The following is a 23,022-nucleotide window of genomic DNA, read 5'->3' as shown; positions in this document are numbered from 1 at the left end:
GAGGTGGTTTTTAAAATGACAATTAAATTTTTCTACAGTGAAATGTATAGATCTTAGTTGTGACAGTTCCATATTTAGCCCATGGTTTACTTATATTGTTGTGTCAGGGATGCTAAATAATACAGACTGTGATCAATCTATAAATCTTACTCTCAGATCTGCATGCACATACATACCCATTCACACACATGCATGCACACACTCACATTTACAGACATTCACACATACATATAACTCAATCATCAAATTGGAAAGTATATTGGCTACTAGTTTGAAATCTATATGTTGTATACAAATGTAAAATACTGATATCTGAGAGAAAACAGAACACAGTGATGAGGACATATTGGAAAATTAGAGGCAGGGGGCAGAGCACTGATGGTGTGTGTGTGTTGGGGGGGGGGGTCTGTAGGCTTGTAGCCTAACTAGAGTTCTGGTGGTCTGTGTGGCCAACCCTGTGTGGTTGAACAGGGTGCTTCCACTGGAGTTAGGGCCTAAAAGAAGTCTTTCATACTGTGATAGTTTGAAAGAAAATGACCCCTAGAGGGAGTGGTGCTGTTGCAAGGTGTGGCTTTATTGGAGGAAGTGTGCCACTATGGAGGCAAGCTTTGAGGTCTTATATATGCTCAAGCCATGCCCAGTGTTACAGTTCACTTCCTGTTGCCTTTGGACCAAAATGTAAAGACTCTCAGCTCCAGAACCATGTCTGCCTACATGCTGCCTTTCTTCCCACCATATTGATAATGGACTAAACCTCTGAACTGTAAGCAAGTCACCCCAATTAAATGTTTTCCTTTATAAGAGTTGCCATGCTCATGGTGTCTTTTCATAGCACTATAGAAACCCTAATTAAGACACATACCATACTTCTACTCTGCATTTATATATATATATATATATATATATATATATACATATATGCATGTATATTTAGATTTAAATACATTTATAACCACCTACTATTGTATTATAGTTAATCAGTAAAGTAATGTGCTATATAAGTTTATAGCCCAAGAGCAATAAGTAATACTGTATAGCTTAGGTGCATAATAGGCCATAACATCTAGATTCATGTAAGTATACCAACCACATGATGAAATAGCTTCATGAGGTCTGTCTCAGAATACATCCTCATCATTAAGTCATGACTCATGTCTGTATGTTTTTTTGAAGGATTCTAAGATGTATAATTATGAGTAAGTAAAAGAAATCAACAAAGATATACTGTCTTGCTAGGTTTTAAAATAAATTCGTTTTCTTTTTCTATCAAGTTATTCAAATGAATCATTTTAAGCCTATTGACATTGCCATTCCTCTTCCAAATTCAGCTTAGAATGAGAGTCCTTTATTACTGTTGGTACTTGTGTCGTTGCTTTCTTGATACTGGCAGGAGGCTGCTGGAGATTTCACATGAGGGTTCTCTAATTTCTCTGCTCACTCTTCTCAGTCTTTTCTTCAGATAGGTAAATTTGACCGACTTTAGAAGTTGCCTGGTTCTGATACAGCTCATCACAGATTTAACTGATTTATAAGTCACTCCTGATTTAGACCTAACAGTGTATGTCTATTTCTGTAGCTAAAAAGGCCTAGAGACCAGCATATAGTGTGGAAACCTCTGGAGCGTCAGAAGGCCCCAACATCATACTTCATTTTATTACTTAAAAGTTACTTGATGCTGAGCTTCATTTTTTAACATCTTTGTGTGTACCTTCTAGCTAAAATTCAGGTTCAGTTGGATATAGTGCTGAGTGCTTGTGATTCCATTTACTTTGGAGGCAAAGGTAGAAGGATCCTTTGGAGCACAAGACTTGGCAGCCAGTCTGAGCAGGATAACGAGAATCCAGCTTAAAACCATGAAGTATGAAGCATCTTCCAGTCTAAATCAAATTTATTCTCAGGAGCAAATGAAATGTAAGTGATGGAAGTGTATAAATAGAAAATGTAAGATTCTAATTTTGTTTCTGAATTTGTTTTTTGTTGGAATTCATACAAACCTTTGAAAAGATTAGAACATTAACTGTCATTGGCTCTTTACCTTGATTTTAATTTCTCATATATTCTTCAAGTATACTGCCTTGTATGATTATATTATTTCTTAAGTATTCAAGATGAAATTTACCAGGTAATCTTATTTACTCAAAAGGTTGTATCTAGTAGATAAAGTGTTTAAAGCTTTTCCATGAATTTCAGTGAAAATGTGTAGTTTTAAAAATTGTTTTATTAGACTCTTTGATAAACTCAAAAGGCACAGTTGTAACACAGTTGCTGTGTGTTTGCTTCACAGAATTTTCACCATGTCATTAGTCACCATTAGATAGATTAGTCAGAAGTTTCATATCTATATGGAGACTTACTTGTGGTTGTCATTTTAGTAATTACTTTTAAAATGTTTACATCCAATTTAGTGTGCTGAAATTTAGCATTATGTTTCCTGTTACTTTGCAAACCAACATAGATAATATCAAATCAGCAACACCCTGTACATTTTAAGCATTTTAGATGTGTTGTGTGGCTAATCCTGGTTGTCAGCTCAACTACATCTGAAATCAATTAAAACTCAAGAAGCTGCTTTAGTCCACATCTGTGTCACACTCATCACCATGCCTGTTTTAGTTATTTAGCATTGATATATGTGAAATATAAATCAATATTAAAAGTGTTATGCATATGCAAAAAAACCCTCAAGAAGCTGGGCATGCCTGTTGTCTGTGAAGGATTTTCTTGCTTGCATCATTTGAGGTAGGAAGATCCACCCTAAATCTGGGCCACACCATCTGGTGACAGCCCACATAAAGGACATTGAAGAAGGAAGCTTTTGCTTTTTGCCTGCTTGCCTTCACTCTCACTAGCAAATTCATCTGTCATGTTGAAGCATTCCTTCACTGGTGTTAGAACTACTTCTTCAGCATTAAAATGTAGACTGAAGACAAGTGGCTCTCTAGAAATTTCCTGGGATTCCAGCACCAGAATGGGACTGCTGAGACATATATACCAAATTGTTGAAATACCTAGACCACTTTAATTAAGATCCATGTGTGTATGTGTGTGTGTGTGCGTGTGCATGTGTGTGTGTGTGTGTATGTGTGTGTGTGTTCATATGTGTTCATTCTATAGAGCACTGACTAATACAGGTGTCATTATTATTATTTTTTTACTATTTCAATTAATTAACTTTGTCCTTTAACATTTACTGGTCAGAACTTGATTCAAGGTGGTGGTAGCCAAATGACACCCACAGGGCTATAGGCAGCCCTGAGAAGCCTGAGAGACTCACACAGACTTCAAGGGAGACACAGCAGCAGAGGCTGAGTCTGCAGAGCATACGATATCTCTGGAACAACTTAAAAAAGGGAGGACTTGTGGGAAGATGCTTTTACAAAGCAGTTTCCTGGAACTGGAAAAAAAAAGATTGGCAGAATGAGTGAGGCAGGACACACAGTGGAGAGGAGCTGAGCTAGAGATGCAGTGGTGGCAACAGGTATGGGAGTGCAGCCACAGCGAACAGAGGAGCATGTTGTTGCCTAGAAGGGTTGGGCCATGTTGATACCTAAGGGATGTAAGCTGGGCACAGAGGTGATCTGATAAGATACAAGGAGTCATTCCATTTTTTTGTATCTCTTAAGGTTTTCTTTGTGACCAAGTATGTGGCCAGTTTTAGAGAAGGTTCCAAGAGGTGCTGAGAAGAAGGTATATTCTTTTGTGTTTGGGTGAAATGTTCTATAGATATCAATTAAGTCCATTTGAGTCATCACATCTGTCAGTGCCCTTGTTTTTCTCTTAAGTATCTGTCTGGCAGACTTGTCCATGGATGAGAGGGAGATGTTGAAGTATCCCACTGTTAATGTCTGGGGTTTGATGTGGTTCAACCTTTAGTAATGTTTCTTTTACAAATGTGAGTGCCCACATATTTGGGGCATAGATATTCCTGATTTTAGTGGAATCACTTTGAGTTTATCTCTATTTAATTTGATGTTGGCTAGGAGCTTCCTATATATTGCTTTTATTCTGTTTAGGTTTGTTTCTTATATTCCTAATCCCCCCAAGACCTTTATGTTGCATGAATCCTAATTGGTTTGAATAAAAACCCAGAGCCAGATATTGGAGTAAATATTGAAAGAACAGAGAGACAAAGGAACAAGCCACAGCCTCTTCTCACCTCCCCAACTCCATGAATCCTCTGACTGAATGCCTCTAAGTCCTCAAATGAAAAGTCCTCAGTTGAGAAGCCTCTAGCCAAAATGGCTTTAGTTCTTGTCTCCTCCTGCCTTACATACCTTTTGCTGCCCAGCCATATTATTTCCTTCCTAGTGCTGGGATTAAAGGTGTGTGATTCCCAAGTACTGGGATTAAAGGTGTGTGCCACCACTGCCTGGCTGTTGCTCTCCTAGGCTGAGTCAATCTCATGTAGTCTAGGGTGGCTTTGAACTCACAGAGGTCCACAGAGATCCAGATGGATCTCAGCCTCCTGAGTGCTAGGATTAAAGGTGTGTACCACCACTGCCTCACATCTATGTTTAATCTAGCAGCTTGTTCTGTTCTCTGGTCTTCTGGCAAATTTTATTAGTGTACACAATATGTCACCACATTCCAGTCTATAAACATTTGACAAATTCAGAGAAAATACTCTGTTATCTATCCTATTTTGGTGAGTCCAAAATGCTGTACCTAATTCACTCTCTATCCTAACTTGTATTACCAAGCCAAAACTATCTTTTGATGTCTTTCAAACTTATATACTTTACACCTCTTTAGTGAGTTTCTTTTCTGAATTTGTTAACAAGGAAAACTATACTTGTGGTGATATTTTATTTGTGCTGAAACGTGGTGACATTTTATTTGTATGTTAATAAATAAAGTTTGCCTGGAGATCAGAGGACATAGATAGCCAGCCATAAACAAAAGTCAGGCGGTGGTAGCACACGCCCTTAATCCAATCACATGGCAGGCAGAGTCTCTGTGTGTTCAAGGATACAGCCAAGTCTGGTGACACAAGCCTTTAATCCCAGAACCAATCATACAGACCTGGAGGTCTGTACAGACAGGCAGTGATGAGGAAGTGAGGTGGCTGGGCTAATAGTCAATGAGAAGCCAGATCCGCAAGGCAATAAAGGCACAGGTTAGACAGGAAGAAGCTGGTATTTTTGGGAAGCTATGGCAGTATGGTGAGCTAAGGTTAACTGGTGGCTATTCCTATTTCTCTGATCTCTAAGGCCTTCACCCCAGTATTTGGCTCTGTGTTTCTTATTTAATAAGATTGTTTAGAAATTCATCTACATATAACTATAACTATCTAATCTTCAACTTCCTCAGAGACCCAAGAAAAAAATTAATATTAACTGAGTAAGCAGGAAGTGCAATCAAGTGACTTCCAAAAACTGTGAGAAATGACAGAAACAGCTGGCTGCCTGGACAGCCACCCAAGGTTCATCTGCAACATTGGGACATCCATCTTTGACATACAGACCAAGCATATCTGACAGACTCATCTGTGAATCAGGATTTTCTGAAGGGCTGTCCTACCTTGTCTTGGCAAGGTTCAGCAGTCCTTTCTTTTGTGTCCTGCTTGTCCATTTGGACAACATGCTGACAGCAGTCGAGGCAAGGGCATTTTCTTTCTTACTGGCTAACTTTGGCCATAAAGAAAGTAAACTCCATATGGAGTTTCTTCAATGCCCATCATCTTCTCTGAAGCAGATTGGTGTTGCCAGGAGCAGACATGTCTCATGTTCATAAAAAAAAGGAACCTATGCTATTAAAACATTTTTAATGCCATATTCTGTAGATCTAAGAAGTGTTTGAAGATGACCTACCTAAAATATATTTGTTTGACATTGAAAACATACCTAATATAAGTACAAGTTTGATTGTATTAACCAACTACTAACTTTCATTTCTTTATATCCTAATTAGTTGGTAATAATAACTTTCAAGGACTAGCAATTTGCATTACACTGTTGTTTTGTTTTTTTTTTTTTTTTTTTTTTGGTTTTTCGAGACAGGGTTTCTCTGTGTAGCTTTGCGCCTTTCCTGGAATTCACTTGGTAGCCCAGGCTGGTCTCGAACTCACAGAGATCCGCCTGGCTCTGCCTCCCGAGTGCTGGGTTTAAAGGCGTGCGCCACCACCACCCGGCTTGCATTACACTGTTAAATGAACTGTATAGACACAATTGCTTGAACAAGATTAGAAGTGTAGGTACAGTATATTCTAACAAAATTAATTTCAAATTTGTATCAATATACAAAAATCCAATCCAATGTAAAATATTTAAAACCAGTAGTTGCTTTCTAAAAGTAAATTCAATAATCTACCCTTTTATCTTATCATATCCATATTCTCCCTTTTTTCTTTTCAGAGTAGATTCAGTAGTCTACCCTTTTATCCTATTATTTCTATGTCTTTTTTTTCAGAGTAGATTCAATAATCTACCCTTTTATCATATCATTTCTATTTAATACATTTCTATATCATATCCCTCTTTCTTATTTTTATAAAGAGATTGACTATGACCAATAACAATTTTTAACCAACCCCTAAACAAAGACAAACATCCATAACCCATTTTTTGGGGGAATGTGGGAGTAGTTTTCTAGACTACTTTCTGATGATTGGGGGTGCTTGTAGTCTTATGGGGACACAAAGAAAATTTAGGATTATGGTCAAGTTCTGACTGGAGTAGTCTGTGAGTCTGTATCATCTTAGCTGGCCATCTCGATATTGTCCTGAGCAGTTTGTAGTCCAAAGCTGATCTTTGGGTGGTTTTTGTCAGCTTGGTGGCATTATCATAGTCCATGTGGATTCATCATTTTGCTATTGCATCATCTTTTTGGAGACTTCAAAGTCACTGTTAGGCGTGGTCATGATTCACTGTAGAAAATCTTTTTTTGTGGCCCCTTGCCTTGACTGCTAAAAGTATGCTGAACAAATAGGACAAGCATGACAGAAAAGAAAGTGACTGCTGAACTTTGCCAAGACAATGAAGGACTGTTCTTCAAAAATCCTGCTTTACAGAAAAGTCTGTCAGATATTCTAGGCCCGCAGACTAAAGATGGATGCCCCAACGTTACAGCAGAACCTTGGATCACTCTCCTGAAAGCCAGTTGTTTCTGTCATTTCTTATTTTTGGACGTTGTTTGCTTTGCACTTCCTGTTAACTCAGGTAATATATCCTTCTTAGGTCACCGATGGAGTTGAAGACTAGATAGTTATAGTTTTCCTTTTTAACAAATTCAGAAAAGACACTCACAAAAGAGATGTAAAATGTATAAGGTTGAGAGATATCAAAAGGTAGTCTTGGATTGGTAATGCAAGTTAAGATAGAAAGTGAATTAGGTATAACACTTTGGACTCATCAAGATAGGATATAAGTGGAGTTTTTTCTCTGAAATTGTCAAATGCTAATGGACTAGACATTGTTAATATAATTATTGCCTGTATATATTTGCAAATAATTATTGTACTTATTGTATATAGTTTTTCTATGTTAGTTAAAACCCTCACGTTTTATTTTAGACAAAAGGAGGAAATGTTGTATGATAGTTTGTTTGTGTTCTGACAAATAAAGCTTGCCTGAAGATCAGAGAACAGACCAAGCCACTAGTTCACCATAGAGGTCAGGTGGTGGTGGCACACACCTTTAATCCCAGCACTTGGGAGTTGGAGACAGAATATATATAAGGTGAGTGGAGACAGAATCTCAGCTCTTTCAGTCTGAGGATTCATAGAGACAGGACGTCTGCCATTTGGTCTTAGATTTCATAGAGGTAAGAAGTCTCTGGTGGCTGGCTGCTCTGCTTCTCTGCTCTTTCATCTTTCACCATAATATCTGACTCCAGTTTTTTATTGATTAAGACTAAATAGGGTCATGCTTCACCATTATCTATTAAGCATAGTTCTGATCACCTCGAGGCTTAACTTTAAAATCATATATGAGAAGCTAATCTAAACATATCAAAGAATTTGATCCTTTATAAGGTGACTATTAGAAACAAGATAAGATTTTAACTCATAAGCATAGTCCATAAAGAGACTGGGAACTTTCCTGATCCCTATATAGTATACCATTTTAGAACACAACAGTTCTCTGTATGACTCAGTTTATCAAAATAGTAACTGCCTAACAATGCTAACAAAAACAAGAGGGTTAGACATAAATCTTTAAGCCAATGGTTTTCGATTTTTTTTGTGTTTCATTGTTGTGAATCGTGATCCAAAATCTGCCATGCAGGCAACCCTAGGCTATTCCTGTAAAAAGGTTTTTGACCCTGAAATGTCGTGCATAGCCCATATGTTGAAAAACTCCTCCATGTTCTCTTGCCAGACTGTTTAAGGTCACCATATTACAATGCATCATAAGATAGAAACATTCCAGTTTCTGTGGCTTAATAATTGGGGCCCTGATTTTAGTTGGTCAGTGCCTGCACTGGGTGTTTGAGATTCCAATGAAGTCTTAAGCTTTTCTCAGGGTGGGCCTTTAAGCCTAAAACCCATATTTTGGGTTGACATATTTCAATTAACAAAAGGTTAATCAGAAGCAGAACTAACGGGTTAAAAAAAAGAAAAAAAACAAGGTTAGCACATTTGAATATTTGCCTAGAACTATCAATATTGATGGATTAAGTCTTTGTTTTAAGATTGCTTATCTAACCCTTTGACTATTAGCCCTGTTAAAATTTTGAGTTAACATTTTTTGTTGTAAATATTATAGATTTTTAACCATACCCAGTAAATTTGAACTTTGCTCTTGTTCTTCCTGCCACCAATTTTTGACTTTAGAGACTTTAAAAAAGCAAATCATGAGACAAAACTCAATTCCAGAGCCAGCTCTTCAGTGAAGCAGAACAGCATACAACAATTTTAATATCCATATTCAATTGACATTTGAATCCCTAGTACATCAGATCCAGTGACCAGAACACTGGAGATAAATTCTGAGTCCCTGGGAATCTGGCTGCAACAGAAACAGCTGAGCTGCAGCCAAGACACACGGAGCACAGTAAAACTCATACATTCAAGACCAGTCAGAAACAAACATTCAGTGGTCACATCCATGCATTCCAAGCAGACAGACAAAACTTTTCTTGCTTCTTCCAACTGTAATTTCAAGGAGTGGGGTGGGGTAAGTTCCACCAACCAAATTCTGTGGTGTTGTAGTGGGTGTAGGGGGTGAGGAGAGGGAATTGGAGTTGGAGGCAGATGCCGGCTTGTCCTCAACAACTGTTGGGTAAATGGAAAGTGAAGTAGGAAGGGGAGCCCGGCAGCCCTGGTCGGGGAGGGAGCCCGGGCAGCCTCTGGGTTTGGCTTTCCCTTGGCAGAGTATAAAGAGGCAGGAGGTGCTCCTCCTCAGAGGGAGGCAAGAAAGGTATTCCCTATTGATTGGCCCCATCAGTGGTACTGGAGCCATTTGGGGGGGAGGGTTTCCCAAAAGGAGGACCCACGACACAATATAAGGCATTTGGTCAGGGTGGCACGGGTGGCCAAAGACTATTTGGCCTGAACAGCAAGAGAAACAGTGAGGCTGAAATACCCCCAGGAGGCCAGTCAATTCTGAAAGTTGCCCACTGGAGCTGACATAGAGTGGAGAGCTTTCCAGGGAAGGTGGAATCTCCCGATCGATTCCTGGCCCTTTTTCTTGAAGTCTTCAAAGTGCTATAAAACAAGGTCTAGGGAGGGGAGATTTAGGGCCCAAAGATCCAGTAGTCCTATGATCCTGAAATAAGAGAGGAGAATAAAAGCGAGGACCCAAAGTGAAAACGGAAATCTGACTTGATATAAATGGAGAAACTGTCAGTGCACCACAAAGAGAGATAAGCAAGAGAAAAGGGTAACAGTTAAACATGGTCCTGTTCAGAACCAAGTGCATTAGCCGCTTCTCTGGTTGATCTCCCGAACACAGATGCTCCAGATGCTCCTGGTACAGGGAGGGGGCCTGGAGCCCAGATGCCTCAGACACTCTCTCGCCTGGGGACCCTGAAATCCCGACCCAGCAACTGGAAAGCTGACCTAGCAGCCTATTTGACTGAGTCCCCCAGAGAGGGGTCGAGAGGTCTCTTGTCTCCCTTTGACCCCAGGAGCAATACTGCATCCAGTTTCTCCTCTTTTGGGTCCCAGAAAAAAAAGGCGCCACGACCACAAAAATCTTGCTTATCTATCTCTGGAGATGGTCCCAAAGGCCAGGAGCAGACAGACTGGCCAGAGAATCTAACCTGTGGACCCCCAGGTCCCAGATGAGCCCCCAAATTTTAGGGTCTGAGAATCGGGAATAATCCATCCACAAAAGACAAGGTTTTGAGCAAATCATAAATTTATTTAGAAAAACTGATTTCAGGGAGGCAGTGGAGTTCGGGCTCCAAACCGCATCCCTCAGGTAGGGGCAGCAGTCAGTTTTAGTGGGGAAAACCATTAAGATACGGCTCCTGAGTCTCATCCAGTCAAAATGTAATATGGGGAGAAGCAGCTGGGAACTTTCCATGGTGACACCCCCTTTCAGCCTGTCAACGAGTTCTGTAGTTTGGTAGTTCGGACTGACTCTGGGCCAACTATTCAGAAGGAAGTGAAACAATTGTGATTTATACCTGTGTGAGGGGTTTGAGGGGCTTCAGGCAAGCCTCAGGGAATTGTGGGTAGCATCTCAGGGCAGAATGGCAGACCAGTACAAAAACAGAAAACCTACAAATTCATGGACACTGAATAAATCCCTAATGAATGAATAATGGGGTCAAGAAAAAAATGAAAAGAAATGAAAGACTTTTTAGAATTGAATGAAAGTAGACAACATGTGCAAACTTATGGGACAAAATGAAAGCAAGTTCGTAGCACTAACTGCCTACATGAAAAAGTTGGAGAGATATTATACTAGTAACTTAATATCATGCCTTAAAATGTAGTTGGAAGTTTTTCTGTCCTGACTATCCAGTCCCAAATAACTGACTCAGTGGTTGAATATGAATTATAAATAATTGGCTGATAGCTCAGGCTTATTACTAGCTAACTCTTACACTTAAATTAACCCATAATACTTATCTCTATTTAGTCCATAGCTTGGTACCTTTTCTTAGTATGGCATTCTCATCTTGCTTCTCTGCATTTGCCAGTGACTCTCTGACTCAGCCCTTCTTCCTCCCAGAATCCTCTGTGTTTGACTGTCCTTCCTATAATTTCTGCCTGGGCCAATCAGTGTTTTATTAACCAATGAGAGTAATACATATTCATAGTGTAGAAAAGGATTGTTCCATAGCATGAAAGCTGTAGAACAAAAGGAAAAGTCACAGTCAAAAGGTACAGATTGCAAGAAATAATCAAACAAAAGGGAACAAACAAACAAAAAGCAATGCAGAGAATCAATGAAACTAAGAGTTGATTCTTTGAGAGAAATCAATAAGATTGAGAAACCCCTACCAAAATTAACTAAAATGCTCAGAGAGAATATCCAAAGTAACAAAACCAGAGACTAAAAGGGGGCCAGAACAACAATCACTGAGGAAATCCAGAGAATCATGAGGACATACTTTAAAAATCTGTTCTCCACAAAATCAAAAAAATCTAAAAGAAATGTGTACACTCCCTCTTTTTCTTTTGCCACACTGGGCACCAGGGTATGAGGACAAAGGGAGCAGAAACATGAGCAGGGCTTTCATGGCTGTGAGTATGACAGAAAGAACCTCCAGGAGTCAGCTTCGGTGAGATGGTTCAATTTTATCCCAGGGAATGAAGAGAATATATCAAATGGGGACAGAAGCTGTGGTGTCACCTAATAGATGTTCATAGTATGTTTTATTTGCATTTTGCAGCACAGTCCCATCATACAGATGATAGCACAACACCTAATTATCATATGCGTAACAGAGGCAGTGGATTTGCAGGGAACTGTTCAAAGGTCACACTAAGGCAAGTGAGGCATCCAAGCTCAGGAACAGCTTCCGAATGAGATTAGACAGAGTAGGAAGCCCTGCTGGGAGAAAAGAGTCTTCTGTTTTACACCAAGCTTAGAGAGCTGTCTGGACAAGATGGACTGCAGCCTTCAACAGCAGGGCCTTTCAACAGAAGTGAATAATTTTCTCAATAGGCACCAGTTACCACATCAAATCAAGATAAGATAAGCAATTTAATTAGATCTATAACCCCTAGTGAAATGGTAGCAGTCATTAAAAATCTCCTAACCTGCTGGCCAAAGGAGCTCCACATAACTCTCTAAACAACTCAGGCTGTTGCAAAGACTATAGATTTCTTTCTGCAAATTGCCAGCAAGGCCCCATTGCTGAGGACACTACCTACAGAACTCACTGAAGATGGAGATATTGAGCTGGTGCATACATAGAGACCTCATCCCTATATTCTAGAGTCTTTGATACAGGAAGTTACTATATAGGCTCTCAAGGGAGAAGCATTAACACTAAGTCAGCCTCAAACCCTTAATCTACAAGAGTGTACTTCCTGGAAGAAATGGCAGGGCAGTGGTGGCACAAAGCTTGTGAGAGTAACCAACCAATAACAGATTTAACTTAAGGCCCATTCCATGAGATGGAACCCATACCTGACATTGCTTGGGTGATCAAGAACCTAAGACTAGATAGCCCAGGAACCTACACTAAAACAAAACAATACTGATATGAAAAAGAAAAAAAAGTAATGATAAAATGACTCTTAATGATATTCTGCTATACATAGACCAGTGTCTTGTTCAGCTATCATCAGAGAAGCTTCCTCCTGCAATAGATGGGAACAAATATAGAGATCCACAGCCAGACATTACTCAGAAAGTAAGAGACCTTGGAATATTCAACAGTAAATGGGATATCTCCATCAAATCCTTCCCCTTAGAGCACAGGGAACCCTGTGGAAGAGGAGACAAGAAGGAGTGTAGGAGATCCTTTAAGTCACCATGAACAAAGCTCATATAAACTCACAGAGAGTGTAACAGCATGCACAGGGCCTGCAAAGGTCTGCACCAGATCCTCTGTGATTAGATTATGGCTTCCAGGTTTGTGTTTTTATAGAATTCTTGAATGTGTGAGAGTGGATCTCTGGCTTTTGTTCCCTCTCTTGGGCTCTTTTTTTTTTTTTTGGTTTTTCGAGACAGGGTTTCTCTGTGTAGCTTTGCCTTTCCTGGGACTCACTTGGTAGCCCAGGGTGGCCTCGAACTCACAGAGATCCGCCTGGCTCTGCCTCCCGAGTGCTGGGATTAAAGGCGTGTGCCACCACCGCCCGGCTTTTTATTTTTTATTTTTTATTTTGCAATGCAATTCAGTTCTACATATCAGCCATGGATTCCCTTGTTCTCCCCCCTCCCACCCCCCTCACCTTTCCCCCAGCCCCCCCCCCCCATTCCCACCTCCTCCAGGGCAAAGCCTTCCCCACAGACTGAGGTCAACCTGGTAGACTCAGTCCAGGCAGGTCCAGTCCCCTCCTCCCAGGCCGAGCCAAGCAATCCTGCATAGGCCCCAGGTTTCAAACAGCCAACTCATGCAATGAGCACAGGACCCGGGCCCACTGCCTGGATGCCTCCCAAACAGATCAGGCCAATCAACTGTCTCACCCACCCAGAGGGCCTGATCCAGTTGGTGACCCCTCAGCCATTGGTTCACAGTTCATGTGTTTTCATTCATTTGGCTATTTGTCCCTGTGCTTTATCCAACCTTGGTCTCAACAATTCTCGCTCATATAAACCCTCCTCATTCTCGCTAATTGGACTCCCAGAGATCCACCCAGGGCCTAGTCATGGATCTCTGCATCCAGATCCCTCAGTAGTTGGATGAGGTTTCTAGCACGACAATTAGGGTGTTTGGCCATCCCATCACCAGAGTAGGTCAGTTCGGGCTGTCTCTCGACCATTGCCAGCAGTCTGTTGTGTAGGTATCTTTGTGGATTTCTGTGGACCTCTCTAGCACTTTGCTTCTTCCTATTCTCATGTGGTCTTCATTTACCATGGTCTCCTATTCCTTGTTCTCCCTCTCTGTTGTTGATCCAGCTGGGATCTCCTGCTCCCCCAAGCTCTCTTTCCCTCGACCCTCGCCTTTCACTACCCCCACTCATGTCCAGGCTGTTCATGTAGATCTCATTCCATTTCTCTGTCATTGGGCGATCCCCGTGTCTTTCTTGGGGTCCTGTTTTCCTGGTAGCCTCCCTGGTGATGTGAGTAGCAGACAAGTCATCCTTGTTCCACATCTAGTATCCTGCTATGAGTGAGTACATACCATGTTTGTCTTTCTGAGTCTGGGTTATCTCACTCAGGATGATTTTTTCTAGATCCATCCTTTTGTCTGCAAACCTCATGATGTCATTGTTTTTCTCTGCTGAGTAGTATTCCATTGTGTATATGTACCACATTTTGTTTATCCATTCTTCAGTTGAAGGGCATCTAGGTTGTTTCCAGGTTCTGGGTATTACAAACAATGCTGATATGAACATAGCTGAACAAGTGCTCTTATGGTGTGGTTGAGCATTCCTTGGGTATATGCCCAAGAGTGGTATAGCTGGATCTTGGGGGAGATGGATTCCCAATTTTCTAAGAAAGCGTCTCTTGGGCTCTTTTCTTCTGTTGTTCTGTATTGTTTAACTTCAGTGTGATAGTTTTTGTTTTATCTTACTATATTTCATTGTGTTATATATATTTAAAGTGAGTGAATACATGAATGAAAACCTACCTACTAGGGTAAAGGTTAATAACTGAACTGTGACTTACAGCTGCTGGGAGAGGGAAAATCAGTTTTCTCCGGTGGAGTGACACTGGGTATATCAAATACTCCAGGACAGGCTTCATGTTCAGGAGTAGCTGACCAACATATAGTGGACTCCACAGTATTTTTGTGTTATTTTATTTATTTACAGTTTGGAGGTTTATTGTTTGTTTATGTTGGAGTTGTGGTTTTATTTTGTTTTCTGGTTTTGGAGAGATTTGTTGTTGTACTGGATTTTTGTTTGCTTTTAGAGAAAGATCTTAAACTTGGATGGGTAGGGAAGGGGAGAGGATTTGGAAGGACTCGAGGGAGGGGAAGACGACGATAAAAATGGACTTAAATTTAAAAATTCTTTTAAGTAGTGAAAATGTAATAAAACCCCAAAATGTATAATATTGTTTATGCTATTTACTTAGAGATAATTGAAGTTTTAAAAATTTGTTAGCCACTTTAACAACACATTTAGTACTTCATAGCCTAAATGGGAGATGAAATATTTCATATCCACATTTTCACTTGGGTGGAATATCTTTCATTGATAGCTTTCTTACTTGCTTACTGTGGTTTCAGGTGATTTTCAAATCCTTTGATAATCTAATCACTTTGCTGTCTTACAGTGTGGTCTTTGTCTTAACATTGCTCTTCGTAGCTTCATACAATATTATTACTTTTGGGTTTCCTCAATGACATAGAAACATAACCATTTTCTGAGAAACATAACCATTAGGGGATAACGGTTTACTTCAAGAGGTCATTGAAAAAGTATTTTGTGTAACTCTCTTTAATCTGAAATCTCTGTGTATCAGATGGGTTTTAAATACAACAGACTTTAGAAACACATTCATTCCACAAGGCACAGTATATCTATAATGTACTTATTACATACTGCACACTGATATGATGGCATGAAAAAAAATATTTTGGCAGAAATACTTTTAATTAGTTGTTTTAATAAAAACAGCTACAATTTTATGTCCTGTTCAGTAGTTTCTAGTTCAGCACCCATCAGCCAGCAGGAAAGTCAGGGCTCCTTGCTATCTGGGTACCATGATATCTAATGTTGGTTGAGTAAGCTTCCTTAGTGAACTTCAGAGATTTAGTAACAAATTTTTCTATTTTTGTGCTTTATGATAGAAAGTTTTTTCATGAAGGAAATGTACAGCAAAAGAGTTTAGGCCGGGCGGTGGTGGCGCACGCCTTTAATCCCAGCACTCGGGAGGCAGAGCCAGGCGGATCTCTGTGAGTTCAAGGCCAGCCTGGGCTACCAAGTGAGTCCCAGGAAAGGTGCAAAACTACACAGAGAAACCCTGTCTCGAAAAAACCAAAAAAAAAAAAGAGTTCAAATAAATAATTAAGAGGAAATTAAGGAGTGGTTGATCCCTCATTGCCAAAGGGGGATTAATTATGGACAACCAGCTGATGCTACAACACAGATGAACTCTTCAATGGTCTTTTTTGACTTTCAATAAAGTAAGAGAATATTTTCAAATTGTCAGTGATTTATCCATTTACAACTAGCAAAGACTGCCTGTTTAATTGTATGTTATTGTAAATTTAGATTGTTTAGAGGCACTATTATAATTTATAATGGTTTTAAGGATTTTCTTCAGTGAAAGTAGTCATTGTAAATGTATTCAAATTGGACAGATTCCCACCTCTCTATTTGAGTGTATGTGGCAGTGTGTGTGTGTGCGCAGTCATGCACACATGAGTGTATGCATGCTCATTTAGAAAACTTTCATGTTTGAAGAAATTGAAGGAACTATAAGAAAAATGAGAGCCTGCCAGGCAGAGGTGGCACAAATCTTTAATCCCAGCACTCGGGAGGCAGATCCAGGTGGATCTCTGCGAGTTCGAGGCCAGCCTGGTCTACAGAGCGAGATCCAGGACAGGCACCAAAACTACACACAGAAACCCTGTCTTGAAAAACCAAAACGAGAGCCTAAATGCACCACAAGTAATAATCAATATATGAAGCTATGAGAGGATGTGGTCATACTATGGTCTTTGAAACCACTGGAAAAGGCAGACCTTATGTGCACAATTTCACCCTGTGGGTCACATAAGGAGGGGACTTGGACTTGCCATGTTTCTCTTTTGAGAAATTCCACACAAGCTGTGCTGGACTTTTGGGTTTTTGTGGAAATATTTCCCTGGTTTCATATTCAATGTGTACTTTTTTTCTGCGTAAGCGCAGATGTCAGTAGTCTCCAGACATGTCCTTGCTTTCTGCAGTTCATATCCCACCGGGGGAAGCAAATAGCCTCCACTGAAGCATCAAATGGGATGGAGAGGATCTGTTAGCCATGGGGGGTTAGCACATTGCAAAAGCCCGGATTCCTTTTATTTATCCCTTTCTTGCTGTGAGTAAACACAGCGTTCTTTGGTCCTGTTGTGTACACTCTCTGGATCCAGACCCTAAGTCATACAGTAATTTCTTCCAGAGGGAGGACTTCTGTGCTTTTTAACTCTGGCTGCCTTCACGTGATGTTTGTTCTGCAGCATAGCCTGAGCCACCCAGTGAAGGGCTGACAAAGCGTGTCCTAGTCTTCTGTCTGAGGACTACATCGTGGAGCAGGAAACTATCAAGCCGTTAATCTTCTATCAGTACTGATTACCATTAGGATGGGTATTCTCAGGCTGAACAGTGAATAGTACTGCCTCTGTACCACCTCTAGACCAAAGCACAATCTTCAATGCAGGAGTCACCTCAGTTTAGCTGATTTATGCATTTGGTCTAACCTTCTCAGGTGGGCTCCACTGAGCTTGCACTCACAGCTTTCTTTCAGGAAGTCTATCAGGGATAAAGGGGAGCTTTCTTCACTGCTATGTGGCTCCCAGAGCTCTGTTACTTCATGTTCAAAGGAATCTCTACTCCCCATCCTGTCTCTACTTCAGTTTCTCACCATGTATATTCATTTAGTTTTAGAATAATTAAAGCTATGATCTGAATCGTTACCATTGCTTTGCTTACTTTTCATAAACCATAAGGACTGAACTCCAAGCAGTTTTAAAAATATATTTAAAATATTTTAATTAAAATATAGTTACATCATTCCCTCCTATTTTTCTATCCCTTCTAATCTTTCCCATGCACAACCATTTTCCCCTTCTCGAATTTATGACTTCTATTTCTTTAATTGTTGAAATATATCAATACATATACTCAAGATTTTACATATATATGTATACACACATATATAACTATATATAAATACAACCTGTTCAGTCTGTATAATCTTACCTCTATGTATATGATTTCAGGGCTGACCACTTGGTGCTGGATAACCAATTTCAGGGCTTTTCCCTGGGGAAGACAATTTCTCCTGTTCTCAGTATTCCTTAGTTGCCTATCGTTCTTTGTATAAGGTTGAGGTCCCATGGGATTTCCATCTTCTATGTTAGTCTATCTATTGGTGTCATCCTCATTCAAGTCTTATTTAGGAAGCCATGTTGATGAGACTTCATGGGTATACCTTCCCCTGACACTTCTAGGAGATGAAATCACATAAAAACTTCCTGTTCCTCTGGCTTTTACCATCCCACCTACCTCTTCTGCTATGATCTCTGAGCCTTAGTTGCAAAAGTTGTTGATGCATCAAATGAAGCTGGGAACCACACAATCACTTGCTTTCTGCCTTTTTTTTTTTTATCAGTCATGGCTTTCTGCATGGTTTCTGTTGCAAGGAGATGTTACTTTGATGAGGGGCGAAATCTATACTTATCTTTGGGTATACGGGTAAAGATGTAGAATATAGTTAAGAATTACCTTGGCTTAGTAAAATGGAAATTATAGGTTCTCTCCCAAGATTCACTATTTCATTAGCACCAGGTACTTGACTAGGTTTCCAGTATCAGGCATAATTCACCTCTTATTGAGTGATCCTTAAGTCAGGTTAGAGAGCTGTGGCTTACTGCCATGGTGTGTTTGCCACTATTGAATCTTTAGAGCTATGATGCCATGCTGGTCATTGCTGTATTTCATAGGTATCATAGTTGTGTATGACTGTTGGTTTCTTTCCATCCTTGGAAGCTTTCAAGGCATCTTCAGGGAAGAAACTTCCAAGTCAGAATCGGAGGAGATTCTCCAGATTCTGTGTACAAAGTACACGATTTCTTCAGCAATCAAAAATCACTTTCAGGCTCTGTGAGGCAATCAAAGGTAACAGTAATATCCTATGTTTTGGGAGTTCCTTGGACCATCATGACCAACAACTCAGAAGGGGTTTCTCATGCCTGGCTTGGAGTTTCTGTTTTTATTTTTTTTCTGTTTGTTTGTTTTGGACACCCTATGGCCCTTGGGGGGGAAAATCAGTTTAATGAATGAAGAAGTTGGGAAATAATCTTTTAACTATGGCAAAGAAAAGTAGCACAACAGAATTCTCTATATTAGGATTATTTGAATGTTCACATTCTGCCAATTTTGTTCTTAAGTCTATATTTTCAATAAAATGATAGCAATCTCCAAAAAGCAATTAAATACTTAGCGATGCAGCTCAGTGGTAGAGTGTACTGAAAGGAAAGAGAGAGAGAGAGAGAGAGAGAGAGAGAGAGAGAGAGAGAGAGAGAGAGAGAGAGAGAGAGGTGGGGAGAGATTCACACCTAATCTTAATACTTAGAACACTGAGATGGGGTTATTGCTGTGATTGTGAGGCCGGGATAGACTACATAGGAGACTCTTTGACAAATTTTTTTTTTCCAAATGGAAGTTGAGACACAGAAATTCCAATTTAAGTATTCTTTCATTGCTTGATATATTTTGGTTGAATTTACAAGAGTCTGAGAAAAGGCAAATAATTAGAAATTTCAACTTAAAATACTGAAAAAGAAATCCTATGAAATTCTAGGGTTTACATTGACAATGATAACATTCCTGGATGCTTAAGTTCCTGATTTTACAAAAAAATTCTTGGTTGTCAGAGTGTAAAATCAAACTGTTAGATTATACAAATATTCTGATTGGAGGACAAAAGCTGCTAGTCTTCTGTGAGATGTATGATCATTCAATAGTGTCTTCTTGCAAAAGATCTTATTGCAGTTTGTTTTTTCCCCCTTTTTCTCTGCTGTAAATAAAGGGTCAAGTAATATCTTCTAATAACTTATAACTCCATCTTTTTCTTGTTAGGACATGTCACCTAGCACTTTTTGATTATATGTTCTCAGATAATAGCTCGGGCAGATTGACCAAAAGAGAGCAATTTCTTTAATCAGGATAACATAATGATTCCATCACAAACTTTAGATAGAGCTATGGATATCACCAATTTTCTTTTTTATCTATTAACAGTGCTGTATCTTTAGTGGAATTGAAGACAGGACCTTCTGCAGGTCTCAATACAACTTTACAAAAGGCCATAACAATGGCTTTAGAATCACATCTACTAGTTCTACAATGAATGGAGTTTTCTAGTAACTTGGCCATAACTTGAGGACATGACCCTGTAAACACCAAGCAGTGGTATGTAGGGGACTGAAGTCTGAATTCTCTACTTGTTGAAGGACTTCACTCTCTTCTTGAGTCATTTGGTGGGCATCAGTTTCTTTGCACATAAAAGAGGGAGTTGTTCCATGTGCTCTAAGGTGCTTTCTGTTTCTAATGCTCCCTGGACAAAGATAGATGCCATCTAGCCACCTTTCACTAAGTGTTTGATGGTTATGAAGAATGTTGACATCCCCATGGGTTGTAACACTGGTAATATGGAAAAAGCTGTGACATTACAATATGACACTGTTGTGGGGTGTTTACCCACCAACCCCACAGTTCCCCAGAGTTTTCTTGAGTGAGAGCAGCAGGAAATATTAGATAGAATGATTTAGAGTGTGGATGGAGATAAACAGATAGAAAATAAAGGATAGCCTCGAGAGGGCCTGGAACCTATTCCAATGGGCCCTGACTGTCTCTGCCCTCAGGTATTTATAGAAAAGCCAAGGGGTGGAGCAAAAGACCTTCCCCCAGCACAACCAAGTGCACATCTCAGACAACTGCACTCAGGTCCGTGGTCCAATCATCCTCTCTATTTGGACCTGATGGGTAAAGCCACGAGGAACCTGAAAATGGCTTCCACACACTGTGGAAACAGAATTAATGTGAATAAGCTCCCCTGCAACAAATTTCTTTGTTTATGTGGATAATAGTTGTGTAGCTGTCTAAAAACAACCTGAACTGAGTGAAAACAAAATATCCTAATACTGGTTGAAAATACGTAGTAAACATTACTGTTTTTATTTCTGATGAAGAGCAAAATAATTAGGTTGAATATATTCAATGCAATTATTTAATTGAATTTAATTTATGCCTTATTACTGTGATTAATACATTTATTATTTCAAAAGTATGTATGAAAAGATATGAACATTTAGATAGTGAGAAAACAGACTGAAGATTTCAACTTTTTCCTGAACAAATCAATCTGAAAGAATTATGTATCATTACGTATGTAACAAAGTTAAAACAGAAAAACTTAAAGATACATTTTTAATGCATCTATAATGGATACTTTTATGCATATGATGATATGCACAATAGTTTACATTTAACTATATGTAATGTTACAAAAACATTCATCTATCTTTTAATTCCTGTAATGACCACTTGAGCTGTTGGTTACTATTATCAAAGTGATAAGTATTATCACCTCCATTTTGCAGATGAAGAGATTGAGACTAGGGAAATTAAAAAATATATATATTTAAAGGTACCTATGCAGTGAGTGGTAGAAACAACTAGAAACCTGGCATTCTGGGTTTTAATGACACATTATTGTGATAATGCATAAAACACTACTAAGTTACTTAAAATATGCTAATATGTTCTTTTGTATTTATAAATCTAACAGGGGAATCTTTACTTTTTTATTTTTATTTTTCTACAAATCAAGTCTACTCTTTTTATTTATCAGCAACAGCAACTTCTATTTTTCTTTGTTCTGCAAATGCAAAAAAATCTGTAATATCAATTTTCTCTATAGCTAGACTACCATTCTTAGGCATGATTTGCTAAGATGTATACTGTATTTTATTGATGCCTTTTATTTTTCATTTAATTTGCAGGGAAAAAATCTCTGGTGAGTTAACTTGTGATGAAAAGTATTCTAGCTGAGTGGTGGTGGCGCATGCCTTTAATCCCAGCACTCGGGAGGCAGAGCCAGGAGGATCTTTGTGAGTTCGAGGCCAGTCTGGTCTGCAGAGCAAGATCCAGGAAAGGCACAAAGCTACACAGAGAAACCCTGTCTCAAAAAATCAAAAAAAAAAAAAAAAAAAAGAAAAGAAAAAAGAAAAGTATTCTATGCCCTATGAAGAAATAAGTAGCTAATCCATGCCTCTTTTCATTCTTTTAGGAGGCCTTATTTAGTTATGGCATTATCTCGGCCCAGAATATGTATATGTTGTTTGGATCACCTGCTCTTTTTCTTATTCTGAATCTTAAGCATTGATTTCTTTCCCTCTGTTTGAAACTGCAAATGGGACTGACAACTATAATAATATACCTTGTGATATAAATTATAATAAATTGCAAGTAAGTCAAGAATAACAATGAAAGAAAACTGAGAATGAAACTGAGCAAAAAGCGAATTTGACAAATCATGGTCATAGTTTAGAGTCTGACCTAACTCCTTGTTTGTAGTAGATGCTAACTCTTCTAAGATCTGATGGTCCATACCCAAATTGCAAAATGAAAAAAAAAAAGAAGGGAAAAAAAAGCAAATAAGTAATGAAGTATGCAAGCAAAGCCCTTAAAATGTACTTCAATGTGATAGACATACCTTAGGAAACACTCAGTTTACATCAGGACTGCACAGACCTGCACCTACCCCTTCTAATATCTGTTATATTTGTACTCAGTTAAATTTAGAATCATGTCAATACATGTTATATGGTATTTACAAATGTTCTCTAAATTATTGCTCAAATCAACATTAAAAATTAAAATGATTTTATTGGATCAACTTTAAATTTTGTATTGTTTTAGTCCTATGCAACCTCATTAGAATTAGGTGAAATTGTTTCATGAAAAATCAGTATGTTTTGGTGAAAATTCTGTCTCTGAAAATTGTAAAAAGTATTATAGAACTTAAACTAGTCATGGTTCCTAAAAGCAATAAAAGGAAAAGATATCAGAAAACTCTGTGAAGCAATAATTCAAATATTGACTGATGAGTTTAAAAATAAATTTATCTTTAAAGTTTTTTAAAATTATACATACTTGCCACAGTTTCCCCTCTCTCCTCTCTTCCTGTTCCTTCCCCACATCTTCTTTCTTCCCACACCCCCATCCACTTCTCAGTAAGGGTAAGACCTCCTTCCATGGGAGTCAACAATACATGGCATATCAAATTGAGGCAGGACTAA

General features: G+C 39.0%; 1 long non-coding RNA gene across 1 annotated transcript in view; it reads left to right on the top strand.

The window, feature by feature from the left end:
• The window catches only part of LOC128110714 (uncharacterized), a 147,112-nt gene that overhangs the window by 31,644 nt on the left and 92,446 nt on the right, over positions 1–23,022 (top strand). The window contains exon 5 of the long non-coding RNA XR_008218289.1: positions 1,716–1,911. This is a non-coding gene — a long non-coding RNA (uncharacterized LOC128110714). The remainder of the gene's footprint in view (positions 1–1,715; positions 1,912–23,022) is intronic.

This window comes from Peromyscus californicus, unplaced genomic scaffold, assembly GCF_007827085.1.
Source record: "Peromyscus californicus insignis strain IS unplaced genomic scaffold, ASM782708v3 Scaffold_15__1_contigs__length_86483966, whole genome shotgun sequence".
Taxonomy (NCBI): domain Eukaryota; kingdom Metazoa; phylum Chordata; class Mammalia; order Rodentia; family Cricetidae; genus Peromyscus; species Peromyscus californicus.
The sequence above is the reverse complement of the archived record's forward strand: the minus strand, read 5'-3'. Positions and strand labels throughout refer to the sequence as shown.